The following is a 19,352-nucleotide window of genomic DNA, read 5'->3' as shown; positions in this document are numbered from 1 at the left end:
AAACTCAGTCCATACAAAAGTAAATGGCAAGAACAGAATCAAGACCCCAGAAACAAACTCACACAACTATGGCCAACTGATTTTCAACAAAGTGCCAAGACCATTCAATGAGGAAAGAATGGTCTCTTCAATAAATGATGCTGGGACAACTAAAGATCCACATGCAAAAGAATGAAGATGGACCCCTACCTCACACTACATACAAAAATTAACTCAAAATGGATCAGTGACCTAAATATATAACAGCTAAAACCATAAAACTCTTAGAAGAATAAAATTAAATTTTCATCACCCTAAATTTGGAAATGAATTCTCAGATACGACACTAAAAGCATGGGCAAAAAAAGAAAAAAATAGATAAACTGGACTTCATCAAAATCAAAAACTTTTGTGCATCAAAGGATATTGTCAAGCAAGTGAAAAAATAGCCTACAGAATGGCAGAAATATCTGCAAATAATTTATCTGATAAGGGTCTGGTATCCAGAATATATAAAGAACTCATACAACTCAACAACAAAATGGCAGACAACCTAATTTTAAAATGGGAAAAGGACTTGAATATATATTTCTCCAAAGAAGAAATACAAATGGCTAACAAGCACATGAAGAGGCTTACCATCATTAGTCATTTAGGGAAATGCAAATCAAAACCACAATGAGGTACCATTTCATACCCCCTAGGCTCGCTAGAATCAAAATAACAGAAAATAACAAGTGCTGGCGAACATGAGTAGAAATCAGAACCATCATACTTCGTTCCTAGGAAGATAAAATGATTCAGCCACTGTGAAAAGGAGTTTGACAGTTCCTAAAAAAGTTAAACCTAGAATTACCACATGACCCAGCAATTCTCCTCCTAGGTATATGCCCAAAAGAATTCAAATGGGGACTCAAACAAATACATGTATACGCATGTTCCCAGAAGTACTAAAAGATAGAAATAACCCAAATGTCCATCAACATATGAATGGATAAACAAATTGTGGTATATATACACAATGAAATATTATTCAGCCATAAAAATAAGTGAAATTCTGATCCATGCTACAACATGGATGAACCTTTAAAACATTATGCTAAGGGAAAGAAGTCAGATATGAAAGGTCACATGTTGTATGATTCCTGCTAGAGTTTGGATATTTGACCCTCCAAACTTCATGCTTGAAGTCTGATGATCGCCAATGTTGGAGGTGGGGCCTAATAGCAGGTGATTGGGTGGGTCACAGGGGCAGATCCCTCATGAACAGCTTGGTGCAGTCCTCATGGTAACGAGTGAGATCTCACTCTTATTAGTTGCTGGAAGCTAACTGTTAAAAAGAGAGTCTAGCACCTCCCCTCACTCTCTTGCTTACTCTCTGGCCATGTGATCTGCATATGCCAGGTCCCCTCACCTTCCACCATGAGTGGAAGCAGCCTTAAGCCCTCACCAGAAGAAGACGCTGGCACCATGCTTCTTATACAGCCTGCAGAAAGGTGAGCCCAGTAAAACTCTTCTCTTTGTAAATTACCCAGCCTCAGATATTCCTTTATAGCAACACTAAATGGACTAAGACAACTTCATTTAGATGAAATATCTAGAATTAGTATCCATAGAGACAGAATACAAATTAGTGGCTGTCAGAGGCCAGGGGAGGGGTGAATGAAGAGCAACTGCTTAATGGTTATGGGATTTCCTTCTGGGGTGATGAAAATGTTATGAAACAATATAGAGCTGGTAGCTGCACAACACTGTAAATGTACTAAATGCCACTGAACTGTTCACTGTAAAATGGTTAATTTTGCTGTGTGAATTTTTTTTCTTTTTTAAAATTTTTTTCTTTCATCATGCCTTCAGACTGAATGTGTAAATTTCATCTCAATAAAACATTTTAAAAAAAGGAAATGGTAGCCTGATAGAATGGCATAGCCCTGGAAAAACAGAATGCCATCTAAATGTAGGTGCCAGGAATATCTTTTCTTCCTTACCAGCTGTGTTAGTTCCAGAACAGCTGGACCCCTTATGGGCTTTCCCCAAAGAATAAAAAACTTTTTATGAAAAACACAGGAGTTGCCACACCAAATATGGTCATCCTTTTCTGCCATCATCATTTCTTGCACTTCAAAACTTTTGCTTCTGGGAAGCACAAAAGGTGCTTGTGAATCCCTTTTAAAAAAAAAATTGAAGCGAAATTCACTTAACATACAATTAACCATTTTAAAGTGCATAATTCAGTGGTATTTAGTGTATTTACAATGTTGTCAACCACCAGCATTCTTTAGTAGCAAGACTTTTTTATTACCCCATAAACATACCAATTAAATAAATAATCACACTCCATTCCCTATGCCTCATCCCCTAGTAACCTCTAATTTGCTTTCTGTTCCTTTGGATTTGCCTATTCTGGATATATTATGTAAAAGGAATCATGTAACATATACCTTTGTGACTAGCTTCCCTCACTTAGTGTAATGTTTCAAGTTTCAGCCAAGTTGTAGCATTATCAGTACTTCATTCCTTTTCAGGGTTAAATAATAGTCTAGTGTATGTACCACAATTTATTTATAAATTCATCTATTGATGGACATTTGGGTTGTTTCTACCTTTTGGCTAATATGAATAATGCTGCTATAAACATTCATACACAAGTTTTTATGTTGATATATGTTTTCAATTATTTTGGGTATATACCTGGGAGTGGAACTGCTGGGTCATCTGGTAATTCTAGGTTTAACTTTTTGAGGAACTGTCAAACTGTTTTTCACAGTGGCTGAACTAACATATATTCCTAGCAGCAATGTATGAAGGTTCCAGTTTCTCCACATCTTCACCAACAGTTATGATTTTTTCCTTTTTAAAAAAATTATAGCCATCCTGGTGGGTATAAAGTGGTATTGTATTGTGCTTTTGATTTGCATTTCCCTAATGACCAATAATATTGACACCTTTTCATGTGCTTGTTAGACATTTGTACATCTTAGGGAAAATGTCTATTAAAATCTTTTGCCCACTTTTAAATTGTCTTGTCATTGTTGAATTGTAAGAATTCTTTATATATTCTTGATACTACACTCATATCAGATTGTGACCTACTTTTAAAGGTAAGTAGGTCTCAAATTTCATTAATCTCATTCTGCAAATGAAAACAAGAAAAAAAGCTGAAACTCCTCTTCCAATCCAGGAATGAAGCAGGAATTCTACCTTTGAAATGCAAGTTCTTACTGCATATAACCAGATCCCTAACCTAATAAAATGCCCCAAAGGCAGAGAAATGTATTTATCAAATGAGGATAGCTTACATCCTACTCTTGGTTTGCCTACAACTTACTGCCTAATTTCTGCCTTGGCAACAGCAGTTAATAGATTATTCGTTTTCTAAGTGTTAATGGAGCTTGAGCTATTTTTACATCTGATGAAGAGTTTTGTGATTCCACACATTAACCCAAATTGCTTCATTAAATGAAAGTGATTTTAAGGAACAATCAGCCTTAAATGTGTCAAGGAAGACTAAATGCAAGGCTTATCACCCCAGCTATTCTAACCCTTAGCACAACCTGTCACTTTAGAGAAGGCATGGAAACCCTCCCAAATGATTTCAGTATGCACAACTCCATCCTAAACTGCAGTTGAGAACTGTTCCTCTAACAATAACAGCTAATGTTTGTTGAGCCCTTACTCAGCTCCAGACATTTTCTATAACTATAGACAAACGTCCTATAAGGGAAATACTATTATCATCCACATTCTACAAACAAGGAAACTGAGGCACTGGGAAATTAAGCCATTTTTCCAAGGTAACATTGCTAGGAAGAGATGAAGTTGAAATTCAAACCCAGACAGTCAAAACCCAAAGACTGTTTTTCTGGGTTTTGGGGGGGATTTTTGAGAGTCTCTCTTTGCCCGGACTAGAGTGCTGCAGCATCAGCCTAGCTCACAGCAACCTCAAACTCCTGGGCTCAAGTGATCCTCCTGCCTCAGCCTCTCCAGTAGCTGGGACCAAAGGTGTGTGCTACCATGCTGGCTAATTTTTTCTATGTTTTTTTTTTTTTTAGTAGGGGGGTGGTCTCACTCTTGCTCAGGCTGGTCTCGAACTCCTGACCTCAAGTGATCCTCCTGCCTTGGCCTCTCAGAGTGCTAGGATTACAGGTGTGAGCCACCACACCCAGCCCAAGGCCTGTATTTTTGATCAATATTATATGTCCTCTCTAGGTAACAGCTGCCCAAAGGAGGCTGGAACAATAGGACCACCATCCAGAGGCAAGTCCTTTTGCATTTCACCAAAACTCAAACATAAATTGTTCTAATCACTAAATTAGTCATGGGAATAAAGAAAATTTCACAAGTCTATGAAAGAAAAGTGGTTTTAATATCTGTCTTTTCCTAGATATGACACCAAAAGCATGATTCATAAAAGAAAAAATGGCTAAATTGAACTTGATCAGAATTTAAAACTTAAAACTTATACTTCAAATGACACCATTAAGAAAATGAAAAGACAAGCCACAGAGAAAAATATTTAGGAGAAAAATTTGTAAATCATGTCTGATAAATATAAATATATAAAAAGTTCTTAAAATTCAACAATAAAAAGATATACAATCCAATTTTAAAATGAGCTAAAGATTTGAACATTTTACCAAAGCAGATACATTAACGGCTATAAGCACAGAAAAAGATGCTCAACATCATTAGCCATTAAGAAAACGCAAATCAAAACCAAAATAAGGTATCACTTCACACCCATTAGAATGACTGTAATCAAAAAGAAAAACAATAACAATTGTTAGTGAGAATATGGAGAAACTGAGCAGCCACTTGGTAAAGTATAAATGTAAAATGTAAAATGGTGTGGCCACTTTGGAAAATAGTTTGACAGTTACTCAAAAAGTTAAACATAAATTTATAATACAATCTAGCCATTTCATTCCTAGGACTCCACACAGTGAAATGAAAACAAAGGTCTACTGCACTCTAACCAGGGTAACAGAGTGAGACTCTGTCTCAAAAAAAAAAAAAAAAGAAAAGAAAGAAAAGAAAAAGAAATGTAAAATAAAACTACACTGAATACCATTTCTCACCCACCACACTGACAAAAATTAAAAAGCCTAATAATACACTCTGTTGGGGAGGCTATGGGGACACAGGCACTTTCGTACATTGCTACTGAAAATGTGAAATGGTACAATTCCTATTGGAGGGAAATTTGGCAGTATCTAATAAAACAAAAGATACATTTGTATTGCATCTTGTGATACATTTGACCCGATGTTAAGAACTCAATTGTGTCCCCACCAAAATCAATTATGTTAAAGTCCTCACACCCAAGGTAAGTGTATTTGGAGACAGGGCCTTTAACAAACTTTAGAAATGATCCCTGAGAGTACAGTCTTGAGATATGTCTTTAAAGAGGTAATTAAAGTTAAATGAGGTCATAAGGGTGGGTCCCTAATCCAACAGGACTGGTGTCTTTATGTAGAGAAGAAACACACTCCTGGTGTTTCCTCCTTTATATAAGGCACAGAGAAAAGGCTCTGTGAGGACACAGAAAAAGGTGGCCATCTGCAACCCAGAAGAGGCTTCACTAGAAAACAACCCTGCTGGCACCTTGATCTTAGTCCTCCAGCTTCGAGAACTGAGAGAAAATAAATTTCTGTTGTTGAAGCTACCCAGACTGTGGTATTCTGTGACAGCAGCCTGAGCACACTAATACACCCAATGATGTTAATTCTAGGAATTTATCCTGAAGATACATCTCCAACAATTTAAAATACACGTGCACAAGATTAGTCACTACAGCATTATGGCAAAATAATGCAAACTACCTAAATGCTCAAGTATAGTAGATTGGTTGAAAACTATGTATAAACTGATAAGGAATGATTTTTCAGAACCCAATATTAAATAAAAGAGCAAAGTCCAGAAGAGCATATATATTTTGTTACCATTTATGCAAGAAAAAAGGGAAAATAAGAAAACCTATAAACATAAATATATCTGCTTATCTTTACCAAAAAAAAAGAAAAAGAAAAAAACCCACAGGATCAATGAACTAAAGAACAATGTCCTTGGTTAGCTAGAAGGGATGAGGGGAATGGGGCAGAAGAAATACAAGAATGTGTGACACTTCTAAATATGTATGTCTTTTATATAGTTTTGATTTTTGGAAGAATGTTGTTGGTGTACATATTCAAAAATGAAATTAAATTAACAAGGATGGGAAGAGAAAAGAAACCTAAATTCAAAAGTGAACTAAAAATGAACCCAACTATATAGTTCAAATGAATACCAAATCCACACTAGAGTGGGTAAGAAAGGAAGAACTAATGAACACAATATTTGATTTCATATATGGGGGTTGGGTGGAGGGGGAGCTACAAACAAATCCTGAATAGGTTTACTCTTATAGAGGTATAGGCAAAGCAAATCAAAACTATTTTAGAGGTATCACGGGACTGGGCAAATGAGTAAAGGTGTTGCTAATGCTGCAAGGCAGGGTTCTAACTGTGGAAGGAGAAACATACAAATATGGAAAGAGCAAGGAAGAACCATATGGAGATGGCCTGGAATTGGAGCTATCTTGGTGAACTCTTGACTTCTAAAATATTGGCTAGGCACAGTGACTAACACCTGTAATCCTACTACTATGGGATGCTAAGATGAGGTAGGAGGATCACTTGAGGCAAGTTCAAGACCAGCCTGGGAACACAGCAAGACCCCATCTATACAAAAAATTAAACAATTAGTCAGGCATGGTGGTATGTGCTTATAGTCCTAACTACTTGAGAGGTTGAGCTGGGAGGATCACATAAGCCCAGGAATTCAAGGTTACATTGAGCTATGATCAATCGGGCCACTGCACTCCAGCCTGGATGACAGAGTGAGACCCTATCTCAAAAAATAAGTATATATGTGCATTTATGCCCATGTATATGCATGTATATGTACATTATGTCTGTGTGTATTTGCATATATATACATGCATATGCTTCCTAGATCTGTCCTCTGAAAGAGCCTAAAGGCAAAGATATCCTGAGCATACCTGGCACCCAAGTCTGGTCCTAATATCACTGCCCAATAAAAGGAACCAAGGCTCTTTGGAGAAATGGCTGATTCCAGGGCTGTGACAACAAAGTAAAAGATAAGCCTGGAACAGCTTTTTATGCCATAAAGTATGGAAATACTAAAAAAAAAAAAAAAGGCAGGCGTGTCACCAACATAGGAACCACCGGTTAAATTAACGACAGTTTGAGCACCAAAATAATTAATAAGCATAACTTATAAGCTATTGAAAAAATACAAATGTATGATTCTGTATCAATGATTGACAGATAGAGAGAGAGACACAGACAGACAGATGAGAAGGGAGAGGTGTTTCTTACAGTAGAATACCAAATGCCAACTGATAAATATAGAGAAAATACTGGAGTTTGAAAATCATAATTTTGCAACCCTCATAGCAAGATTCAGGCTGCTAAATCTAAGGGGAAATTTGTTGAGCAGAGTATTTGCATAGTCTTAAAATGTCTCCTCACAGATTGCTTATGGGTTGAAAGGAAAAATAATAGTAACTATACAGTTCTGTATAGTCTTCTGATGTGTGTTATATTTAACAATTAAAAAGTTTAAAAAAGAAAACTCTAAGCACAAATGTCAAGGGAAAACAACTTTTTTTCAAGCTTTTATAAATGCTGAGGCCTTTTAAGGGTAAAATTACACTATTTCCTCTTTTAAAAAAAAAGTGACTAGAGAGAGGAAAACAGGACAAGACATGCCCTGTCACTGTCACACGAAATCAAGACTTCACTGATAGAGCCAGACTCAATTCTAAATCCCTGACAGTGCATTCAAGCACCTTCTTACGTCAACTTGAAAATGATTAGCAGACTAAGGAGGAAAACTGGCCTAATGGCTTAAAATTCCCAGTTTGTTATCTCAGTTTCTTTCATAATTTTATCGCTCCTTCTCCCTTTCTCTTTCTCCTTATTCTTTGGCCTTCTCGCTCATAATCCACCCTAATACTCGGCTAGAAAAAGGAAGCTCTTCAACTTTGCTTCCCTTACCTTACCCTTTGGGAACCTACCACGTCAACTTGACTTCACTTGCCAAGAAAATATGGAATACTGGGAAACAAAACACGCAGAATGCAACAGAGCAGGACAATGAACAGATAGGTCACCTAAAAATCACACAATCAGAAGTCTTTGGGGTAATTTTGAGTCATAGTGTTCAAATAGCCTTTAACTCTATGGCAGGCTATATAATTTACAAGTAACCCTACTAGACAGTCTCTTAATGAATGGAGAAACAACCTAAATTTTGCCCTTACACCACCATCTACCAAGAAAAACTTTTACTGAATTATCTAAATTTAATGTGGAACCAAACAATCTTCAAGGTAATTGCATAAATCTCTAGAGCCACTGTTTTTCTTTGCTCAGAATATATCAGATTTCCACCACAAGCCCGTTCATTGAGATGAATAAAGACCAACATCAAATTCTTTACTCCAGGGGTTTAATTATACCGGGCCCTGCTCCAAGTTCGCCATTACTCAGAGTTGGAACTATTTTACTCCATTAGGTTGGCCACCCAGGCTGGCGCCTGAAAATTCTAATGGTACTGACCTTCTACCCAGCAGGGAGAAGCAAAGGGTGAAGTAACAAGAATTTCCTGGGGTAGTTTTGTCTAGATGAAAATAAACATGTTTCTTTATGGCTAAGTCACAACATCTCTTAGCCTCAGTTTCTTCATTTGTTAAATAAGGCCTCATCCAAGCAGGGAAAATGCACACATACAAAAGCTTCCTCCACAAAAAGCTTATGCACAGGCCTAAGTCACAGTTCACCTGCTGACTCAGCAGTCCCAGGTGCATGACCTTAACCCTCTCATTCAAACTGCAGCTCATGATTTATCACTAGCAATCACCACCTCATCACAGGCCCTTCACTGAGTTCACTTTTAACCCAGCACTCCAGGCTCCACTGGGGCAGAACTGCTAGCAATGCTGTCAGTATGAACAATTAACAAGAGATAGCAAAATCTAGAAATGTCAAGATTGGGGAAAAGGCCAGTAGAGAGTAGTATGGATTAGCCCACCGTGAAGCTCTGTCTGCTTCCTTAAAGCTCAACCGTCCTTTCCATGCAGATGAGACATAACCCTGGTGCATCTGCGAGAGCTGTCAGCAAGCAGAAGGGAAGCCTCTCTTCGGACTTAGACTTGTAAGAATCTAATCCAAATGTGTAGCATCCAGAATGAAAACAATTTATAGCACGCTGCCTTGACAGTACCTGCCAATTGCCAGAGACAAAAAATAATCCTCAAATTATATTCACATATATCATGTTTTCAGAATTCCAGGAATAACAAAGGTTTGTGCCTTAACTATAAAAGGCCTTTAACCTGGACTAGAGAGTCCAGGGTTCTAATTCCAACTCTGTCACGATCCAGCTATAATTAGGGAAATTATTTCATTTCTCTAGGCCTCAGTTCCTTCCTCTGTAAAATAAGGGACATAGACTAGTTTGCCTCTAAGTCAAAGGTCCTATAAACTTTGTACATGTTCCCATGAACCTATAAATAATTACCTGCTAACAAAATTGATATTTGTGAGGGATGTACCGATTCACTTCCTGATATTCTATTCAAACAAAAGGAGGAAATAAGCATGTTTCCTCTATGCTCATTATATTTTCTTTCTTTTTTTAATGGCCAAATTCTGTAGAATCACTTCTAACAGGTGATACTAACCTCATTCACATATGAAAGTTATTCAAATAAGGCAAAGTGGTGAAAAGAGCATTTAGCTTTGCAACCAGACGGGCCTAAATTCAAATTCTAACTCTGCCACCTATCAGCAGCATGACCCAAGGCAAGTTACTCAGATTCTTTGAAATTCAATTTCATCATCTATAAAACAGGCAATACCTCCCTCTCAGGTTTATTCTGGAGACTAAATGAAATACATGTGAAGTGTCTGACACACAGTAGAATGGAATAAATACAGGCTTCTCCCTCTTCTTTTTACATGACCATGTAACACTAGACAAATATCATTTTTGCTCTCCCTTTCAAAGCAGCATGGGAAGCTAAATTAGGCTCTGCTGAGTCATTTCCACTATTCTTTAAGAATGTTCAGAAAAGCTGACTTTGATTTGAGAGTCTCTATGTGTTATTAATGAAATACCCTGTTAAGTTATATAAGCTTCAGAAAAAAAGAAAAAAGGCTTTGATTCTTCTGGCTGATAAATTCTATCTATTCAGACGTAATTATGAGAAAGAACCTCTCCAGGTTCTTAAAAACAAGGACAAATATTCAAGCATCAGCTTTTATACTGATGAGAGAAAAGAATTTCTCATGCATCATCTAAATATCTTTACTCAGTAAAGAGGAGTGAAGAGCATCTCCCCTCACTCAAGGATGCACCAACCTACTTCCCTTAGATGTGCACAACAAATCCTTAAGGCTACTTTTCTAAAGGCTTAACTATTCCTCCACAAATTACTTGAAAGCACTAGTTAGCAAGCATCTACTAACCTGTGTTCCCAAAGACAGACCCTGATCACTCTGATGTCTGTGAAGGCTTAATGGTACAACACCCGTTCAAGCTGGATCCTTAGCTTCTGGATGCCACTGTCCCTTGCCTCCATGGGATTATTACAAGTCCTATTTGGTATAACAATATCTATAATAATTACAAGAATAAGTAACACTTATTCAGCATTAGCTGCATGCCATGCTCTGCCCTAAATACCCTAAACTTACTAACTCCCTCTTCATGGCAACATTGTAACATAAATACTATTATAATCCCCACTTTAAAGAAAGCCTCTGAAATATCTCTGGACTGTATCTAGTCCAGAACATGCCACAGATCCTAGTTTTCTTTCAATAGACAATATCAATAGCCTCCTAACTGGTACTGGTCTCTGGTATCCCACTCCTTAACTCTCAATGCATCCTCTACATTGCCTTCAATTATTTTTCTATGATGCTAAGTTCATCACAGTCCCTGCTTAAAATCTTAGCTAGTTTCTTTCTATCTATCTGTAGGAAACATTCAAAATCCTTAACCCACATAATAAGACCATTTACAACCTGGATGCCATTTAACCTTCCACTCTTAACTCCTACCTCTTCCCTACTCTACTCACTTTCTAGGCTCCAGTCTTAAGAAATTCTTCACTCTCTCTTGAATATCTCACAAGTGACATTTCCTCTGCCCAGAATGCTTACCACCCCTCTTGCCAGCCTGGCACAAACTCCTGTCCTTCCTTCAAGACTGTTCAAGTGTCAACTTCCTTATAAGCTTCTCCAACAACTACTGAATCCCTCCTCTGGGTACCCACTACCCTATCTTCTAATAGCACTTATCTCACAACACTGTAACTATTTTCGTAAGAAGTCTATTTCCACCCCTTCCCTGAGTATGGAATCCTTAAGGGTAGAGTACACTGTTAGTACATAACACATATGTCCTATATATTACATCTAGCTGGTATATGGCAGACATTTAATAAATAGTGTATGAATGCATAAAAAACAAAAACTTGTTCATTAAGTACCATCTCTATCCAAATGGTACAATGTATGACTCTTGTAAACATCTTTTCTTACTTTCCTACCCAACATCAGAACTCAGGGGTTTTACAATTTTTCTGACAACCAAAGACAACTAACTCATCTTTATTCTAAATTAGTTCATAACTACAAATCCTACAGCTCCCCTTATACACAAAGAATTTTAAATTATACACTAAAGCTTATACATAACATTTTCTTCTTCAGTGAATAATACTAACTGGAAAAAAAATAGTCTTAACTGAGGGAGTTGGGGGGATACAGACCCATTAGGCATTCTTCCCAGTGTCAGCCTTCACACTACAACAGGAGAAGAATTACGTAGTTTCTGGAACTATCACCTACTCAGGTTCTCCAGAAAGCCTGAGAAATCCCCTGTTGCTTCATACAGATCTATAAGCCTTCAGAATGTTCCACTACACACAGTTTTGAATTACTGTTTTTCATTACTGATGTGCTTTCTACTGGACCCTGCTGTGAGATAAAGTGGAATTATAGCAGCATTACGAGCTACAAAATGATTGAGAGATATACAGGGTTATAATATACTTCTTGAACTTGCAGACAGTGAGACATCTTTGAATCTTAATGCAAGAGAGGAAAGAGTGAAAAAATAAAGTGCAGTTTATCTGCAGATCACATAGATGAAGAATACCTTGCCAATGTCTGTTAGCAGCTAAATCCTACACTAAATACTCAGACTTAGGGAGCTGAAGGACAGGGATGATGGTGATAATGTTTGCAGTCAAACAATATTTCTTATATAACTGATGAGCACAAAGGAAGGTGATTTCAGGAAATGCGATCCTGAAAGGTAAATTCTGTTTCCTTGGAGAATCAAGGATGAGGTCAAGGATAAGCATGCTACCAAAGAGGGGAAAGAGGAAAACTATTTTAAAGGAAGAAAGAAGTTCAAGGAAGGGTAATAGGACAGGATGAGACCTGGGAGTGAGAAAGTTGTCTATTGTGCCAGAAATGAGACCTTCATAACAATCTTTAACAATGAAAATTAATGGCTATGGTAGGCAGAATTCTCAGAATGACCCCCAACAACCTTCAGCCTGGTATAACTGACCCCACTTCCTGACTGGAGGTAGAACTTGTGACTGTGATAATTTATTAATCCTACGATTATATGTTGTATAGTACAGTTGACCTTAAAAGAGAGAGATTACCCCAATGAGCCTAATCTATATACATGAGCTCTTTAAAAAGCAGTCTTTGGCTGGTGGCAGGAGTCAGAGATTTGAAGCACAAGATGGATTTGATGGAAGCCAGAGCAGCTATGTGCGAAGGAAACAGGGCCCTCAGACCTACAGCCACAAGGACCTGAATTCTGCCAACGGACTGAATGAACCTGAAAGTTGATTCTTCCCAAGAGACTCCAGATAAGAGACTAGTCTGGCCAATATGTTGATTTTGGCCCTGTGGGAGCCTAAGCAAAGAATCCAGTCAGCTCACTGGGTCTTCTGACCTGGAGACCTAAGGAACTACTACAAAATTGTGAGATGATAAATGGGTGTGGTTTTAAGCTGCTAAGATTGTGGTAACTTATTACACAGCAATGGAAAACTCACAGGGGAAGGTATGAATGTAAACTGATAAACTCATTTTCAACAGAACTTTTTTTTTTGAGACAGTCTCACTCTGTCACCCAGGCTAGACTGCCACAATGTCAGCCCAGCTCATGGCAACCTCAGGCTCCTGGGCTCAAGCAATCTTCCTGCATCAGCCTCCCAAATAGCTGGGGCTACAGGTGTGTACCACCATGCCTAATTTTTAGTAGAGACAGGGTCTCGCTGTTGCTCAGGCTGGTCTCAAACTCCTGATCTCAAGCAATCCTTCTGCCTTGGCCTCCCAGAGTGCTAGGATTATATAGGCGTAAGCCACCGTACCCAGCCTCAGTAGAACCTTTCATCCCAAAGATCCCAAAAGCACTTGACATATTTGACATGAGTCATAAAGGAGGATAAGTTTGCCTTCTCAAAAAAAAAAAGAAACAAAACATTAGTAATATTGATTAAAAAGTTTTTAGAAGATAAAGAGTCTCACCTTGACTAATGCCATCTACTTATTTTACTGAATTGTATAAATTAGAGCAGATACTAGATCCTACATAACCTTGTATCATCTGCTCTACTTAACACTGTGGCACTCACTAGCTCTGGCACCTTAGGCAAGTTAACCTATCTAAATTTCCATTCCTTCATTAGTAAAAAGGGATATAAATACCTATCTCATGGGGATGGACTGAAGATTGAACAAATATATGCGGCATTTAGAACACTGCCTAACACAAATGCAAGAGCTCTGTAATTATTTGCTGTCTTATATTTCACTCAATATTAATTGAGTGAAATATAAGACAGCAAATAATTATAAAGAACAAAAGTGGGAAATGCAGGCTTATTTATAATATTACAGATTAGCAGAAAAAAATGCATGAATAGCAGCATTATTCATAATATCCCAAAAGTAGAAATAACCCAAATGTTCATAAACTGATGAATGGATAAATAAAATGTGGTATATACTTACAACGGAATATTTTTCAGCCCTAAAAAGGAATGAAGCAGTATTACATGATACAACATAGATAAACCTTGAAAACATTATTTTAATTGAAAGATGCCAGACACAAAAGGCCACACATTGCATAATTCAATTTATATGAAATATTGAAAATAAGCAAATTCATAGAGACAGAGGTAGATTAGTGGTTGTCACAGGCTGGGGAAAGACAGGGATGGCTTATTGGCTATAGGGTTTCTTTTTCGGGGTGATGGAAATATTCTGGAATTAGATGGTGGCAATGATTGCATAATCCAGTGACTATAGCAAAAACCAATGAAATGTACCCTTTAAAATATGATTTTTTCCAGAGCAAGTATCTCATTAAAATAGGAAAAAAAATAAATTTTAAAAATAAAAATTTTGTTATTTCAGTATTTTTAAAAATGTATTAGGACTGTTCCTTTTGCCCATGAAGAATTAGCTCCTATAGGACCTGCCTTCCTACCATCAATAACTAGAAAACTAGATAAAATATATGAAACAAATGTTTTCAGGTATTGGACAACAAATGGTACCAGACTGTGGTCCCTAAGACAGAGGGAGGAAACAAAAACTCAGATCTACCCTGGCTTTCTGCATAGAGGCAATTTCCAAATAGTGGCACAGAGCAGGTAACCCATACAAAGCCCAGTGTTTCCATTGAGTTGAGGTGACAAAAAGTGGAATTCAGGGATGCTAAGGTGAATAAAATTTGCAGGGCCAATTACTGAAGAAGAGGGAAGCTATGCAAAAAAAGGGGCTCCAGAAATCTACATAAAGGACTCTTTGAGACTTTAGCTGAATAACAATCCGTACATACATAGGGTGAAACCTACAAGACCAGATAAAAAAACAATTGGGGAGCTATAAGCTGAACAATTCCCAAAGCTCAAGCAGCAGGGAAACACTCAAGTTGCCACCAGCCAGAGTAGAGAGACCTCACAGAGGACTGAATAGAGACTGCAAGAGGGTCACATCTTAGTAGTGAAGCTAAATTAGCCCTACAGTAAAAAGTACTCTACATATGTCCTTTTTAAAGCTTTTAAGCTTTAAAAACAATCTTTGAAATGATTATACTAATTGACAAATAACTACCTTCCAGAACAAAGTTTAGGACTCTTTAAAGGTTGTGTTCGATGGCTCACACCTGTAATTCCAGCACTTTGGGAGGCCAAAGCAGAAGGATCACAGGAGTCTGAGACCAGCCTAGGCAACACAGTGAGCCCATCTCTACAAAAAATAAGAAAAATTAGTCCGGCGTGATGGTGCATGCCTGTAGTCCCAGCTACGTGGGAGGCTAAGGCAGGAAGATCTCCCGGGCCCAGGAGTTCAAGGCTGCAGCAGGCTATGATTGCACAATTGCACTCTGGTCTGGGCAACAGAGCGAGATCACATCTCTTAAAAAAAAAAAGACTCTTTAAAGAAAAAAACACTGGGCCAGGAGTGGTGGCTCACACCTGTAATCCCAACATTTTGGGAGGCCAACATGGAAGAATTGCGTGAGCTCAGGAGTTGGACACCAGGCTGAGCAAGAGCAAGACCTCGTCTCTGCTAAAAATAGAAAACTTAGCTAGGCATCATGGCACATGCCTGCAGTCCCAGCTACTTGGGAGGCTGAGGCAGGAGGATCGCTTGAGCCCAGGAGTTTGAGGTTGCAGTAAGCTATGATGATGCCACTGCTCTCTACCCAGGGTGACAGAGGGAGACTCTGTCTCTAAATAAATAGGTGAATAAATAAATAAATAAATAAAATGCCTATACTGGAAAAGAAGAAAGGTCTGCCCAAAAAAGTACTAAATTAAAACCAAAGCTTAGCAGAAGAAATAAAATAATAAAGATAAAAGCAGAAATCAATGAAACAAAATGGACAAAGTATAGAGGAAAATCAATCAAATCAAAAGCTGTTTTTTTGAAAGGACCAATACAGTTGATAAACCTATTGCCAGGCAGAGCCAGGAATAAAGACAGTGAAGACACAAATTACCAATATCAGTAATACAAGAAGGGATATCACTACAGAGCTTACAGACACTAAAAGGATAACAAAAAAACTTTGAGCAACTATACCCAATAAAATTCAAAAGTTTAAACAAATGGACAAATTCCTTGAAAGACACACACTACCAAAGCACATTCAAGAAACATATAACTAGAATAGTCCTAAATCAATTAAAGAAATTGAATTCACAATTTAAAACCTTTTCACAAAATTACAGACCTAGCTGGCTTTACTGGTGAATTCTATCAAGCATTTAAAGAAGAAATAATACTGATACAAACCTACACAGACTCTCAGAACACGAAGAAAGGAACACACTTCTCAACTCATTTTATTCATGTGGTTAAGTCAGGTAGTTGGTTTTACCCTGATACTAAAACCAGATGAAGATATCCCAAGAATACTAAAACCAATATTGCTCATGAACATAAATGTAAAACTCCTTAATAAAGTTTTAGCAAATAAAATTCAGCAACATATAAAAAATAATACATCAAAACCAAGTAAGGTTTATGTAAAGAGAAAGATTAGTTTAATGCTCAAAAACAAATGAATGTAAGTCAGCATATTTATATAATACTACGGAGAAAAAAAATATGTTCATCCCTGAGAAACTGAAAAAGCATTTCATAAAATTTAACCCCAGTCGTTACTTTTTAAAATTATCAGTAAACTAGGAACAGAATGGATTCTTAACCAGATAAAGGGCATCTGTGAAAAATCTATACTTTACATTAAACTTAAATAATAAGCAAACTAATATATAACTACTAGACTAACAAGTGAATTAGGCAAGGTCACAGGATACAAGGTCAATATGCAAAAATCAATTGTAATTCTACACAGTAGCAATGCAAATTAACTACACCAGGCTTGACTAGGAGTCCAGTGTGCTATCCCACAGAGCCAGCTAGCAATGCAAAATTAAAAACTAAAACTTAAAAATACCATTTACAATGGCATCCCAAAACATGAAAAACTTAGGATAATTTTAATAGTATCAACAAGTTTAATTAGTACAATTAGAAAATGAAATTAAAAACTAATTTCATTTATAATAGCATCAAAAAACAAAAAGGATTAAAATTTAATAAGATACATGTGCAATGTGGGCACTGAAAACTATGAGACATTACTGAGGGAAATTAAAGAAGATTTAAACACGTGAATATATACTGTGTTTACGGACTGGAAGACTAAAACATTGTTAAGATGTTAATTCTCCCCAATATTGATCCATATATTCAAGACAATTCCAATAAAAATCGCAGCAGGCTTTTTGTAGCAATTAATAAGCTAATTCTAAAATCTATATGGAAATACAAAGGATCATGGATAGACAAAAACAATCTTGAAAAAGAAGAACAAAGTTGAAGAACTTTCACTATCTGATTAGAAGAATTATCATGAAGCTTTAGTAATTAAGACTGTGTAGTATTGGTGTAAGGACAGATACATGAATAAAGTCCAGAAACAGACCCACACAAATAAGGTCATTTGATTTTTTTTTTTTTTGGAGATGGGGTCTCACTATGTTGCCCAAGCAAGAGTACATTGGCTTTTTTATGGGCAAGGTCATCACACACTATAGCTTCAAACTCTGGGGCTCAAGTGACACTCTTGCCTCAGCCTCCTGAGTAGCTGGGACTATGGGTGCGTACTACTGTGCCCAGCTAAGGTCATCTGATTTTTGACAAAGGTTCCCCATTCGTTGGGGAAAGGATAGTCTTTTCAACAAATGGTGCTAGAACAAGTAGACAATGTACATGAGAAAAACGAACTTCAATCCTTACCTCTCACCATACATAAAAAATTAACTCAAAATGAATCCTAAACCTAAACATAAAACATAGTTTTGTAGTTTGTAGCTTACAGAAGAAAACCCTGGGGCAAAGATTTTTTTTTTTTTTTTTTTTGAGACAGAGTCTCACTTTGTTGCCCGGGCTAGAGTGAGTGCTGTGGCGTCAGTCTAGCTCACAGCAACCTCAAACTCCTGGGCTTAAGCGATCCTACTGACTCAGCCTCCCGAGTAGCTGGGACTACAGGCATGCGCCACCACGCCCGGCTAATTTTTTCTATATATATTTTTAGTTGTCCAGATCATTTCTTTCTATTTTTAGTAGAGACGGGGTCTCGCTCTTGCTCAGGCTGGTCTCGAACTCCTGACCTTGAGCGATCCACCCACCTCGGCCTCCCAGAGTGCTAGGATTACAGGCGTGAGCCACCTCGCCCGGCCAAGATTTTTTTTTTTTTTTTAGATACAACATAAAAAGAATGAACCATAAAAAAAAATTGGATACAATGAAAATTTTAAATTTCTGCTATTTTGTTTTCAAGGTAAGTACAAAACAAGGTTAATCGAGGAGAGAAAGATAGGATTATAGAGCAAAAGCAAGTTATAGGTTTACAGAGTAAGAGCAAGATACATTCGCCACAGAATGACAAATGGACCCCTGTCATAACAAAAAAGCCTAAAATTTCTGCTCTGTAAAAAATACTATTAAGCCAGGCATAGGGGTGTGTGCCTGTAGTCCCAGCTACTCAGAAGGCTGGGATGGGAGGATCAGTTGAGCCCAGGAGTTCCAGGCTCTAAATTAAAAAATATGCTAGTAAGAAAATCAAACACAAACCACAGACTGGGAGAAAACAGACATAAAACATAGATCTGATAAAGGACATGTATTTAGAATATACAACTCTTACAATTCAATAGTAAGAAATAAACAAAAAAAAACCACTGAAATTGGGCAAAAGAGTATACTTAAAAATGGTTAAAATGTAAATTTTGTTACAAATATGTCATCATAAAAAATTAAAGCACCAACAATTAAAAAAAACAGGTAAAATATTTGAACAGGTACTTCACAAAGGCAGATACACAAAAGGCCAATGAGTACATGCAAAGACTCTCAGCAGCATTAGCCGAGGGAAATGTACACAAAAACCATAATGAGATGCCCACCAGCACAGGTGAAATTAAAGTAAGACAGACACCACCAAATATTGGCAAGAATGTGGTACAACCTGAATTCACATACATCATTTGCAGCAGTGTAAAAACGGCAAAATCTTTGAGAAAAGATCTGACAGTTAGTTTCCTATAAAACTAAACATATATTTGCACTTGATCCAACAATTATACTACTAAATATTTACCGAAGAATAAAAACATATACTTAACACAAAGCTTTGCACACAAATTATTATAATAGCCGTATTTATAATAGCCAAAGATGAGAAAC

General features: G+C 37.2%; 1 protein-coding gene across 2 annotated transcripts in view; it reads right to left on the bottom strand.

Annotated features, from left to right (window-relative positions):
• The window catches only part of ASCC1 (activating signal cointegrator 1 complex subunit 1), a 95,757-nt gene that overhangs the window by 57,943 nt on the left and 18,462 nt on the right, over window positions 1-19,352 (bottom strand). The window lies entirely within an intron of this gene.

The sequence above is a fragment of the Lemur catta genome, chromosome 14 (genome assembly GCF_020740605.2).
Source record: "Lemur catta isolate mLemCat1 chromosome 14, mLemCat1.pri, whole genome shotgun sequence".
Lineage (NCBI taxonomy): Eukaryota > Metazoa > Chordata > Mammalia > Primates > Lemuridae > Lemur > Lemur catta.
The sequence above is the reverse complement of the archived record's forward strand: the minus strand, read 5'-3'. Positions and strand labels throughout refer to the sequence as shown.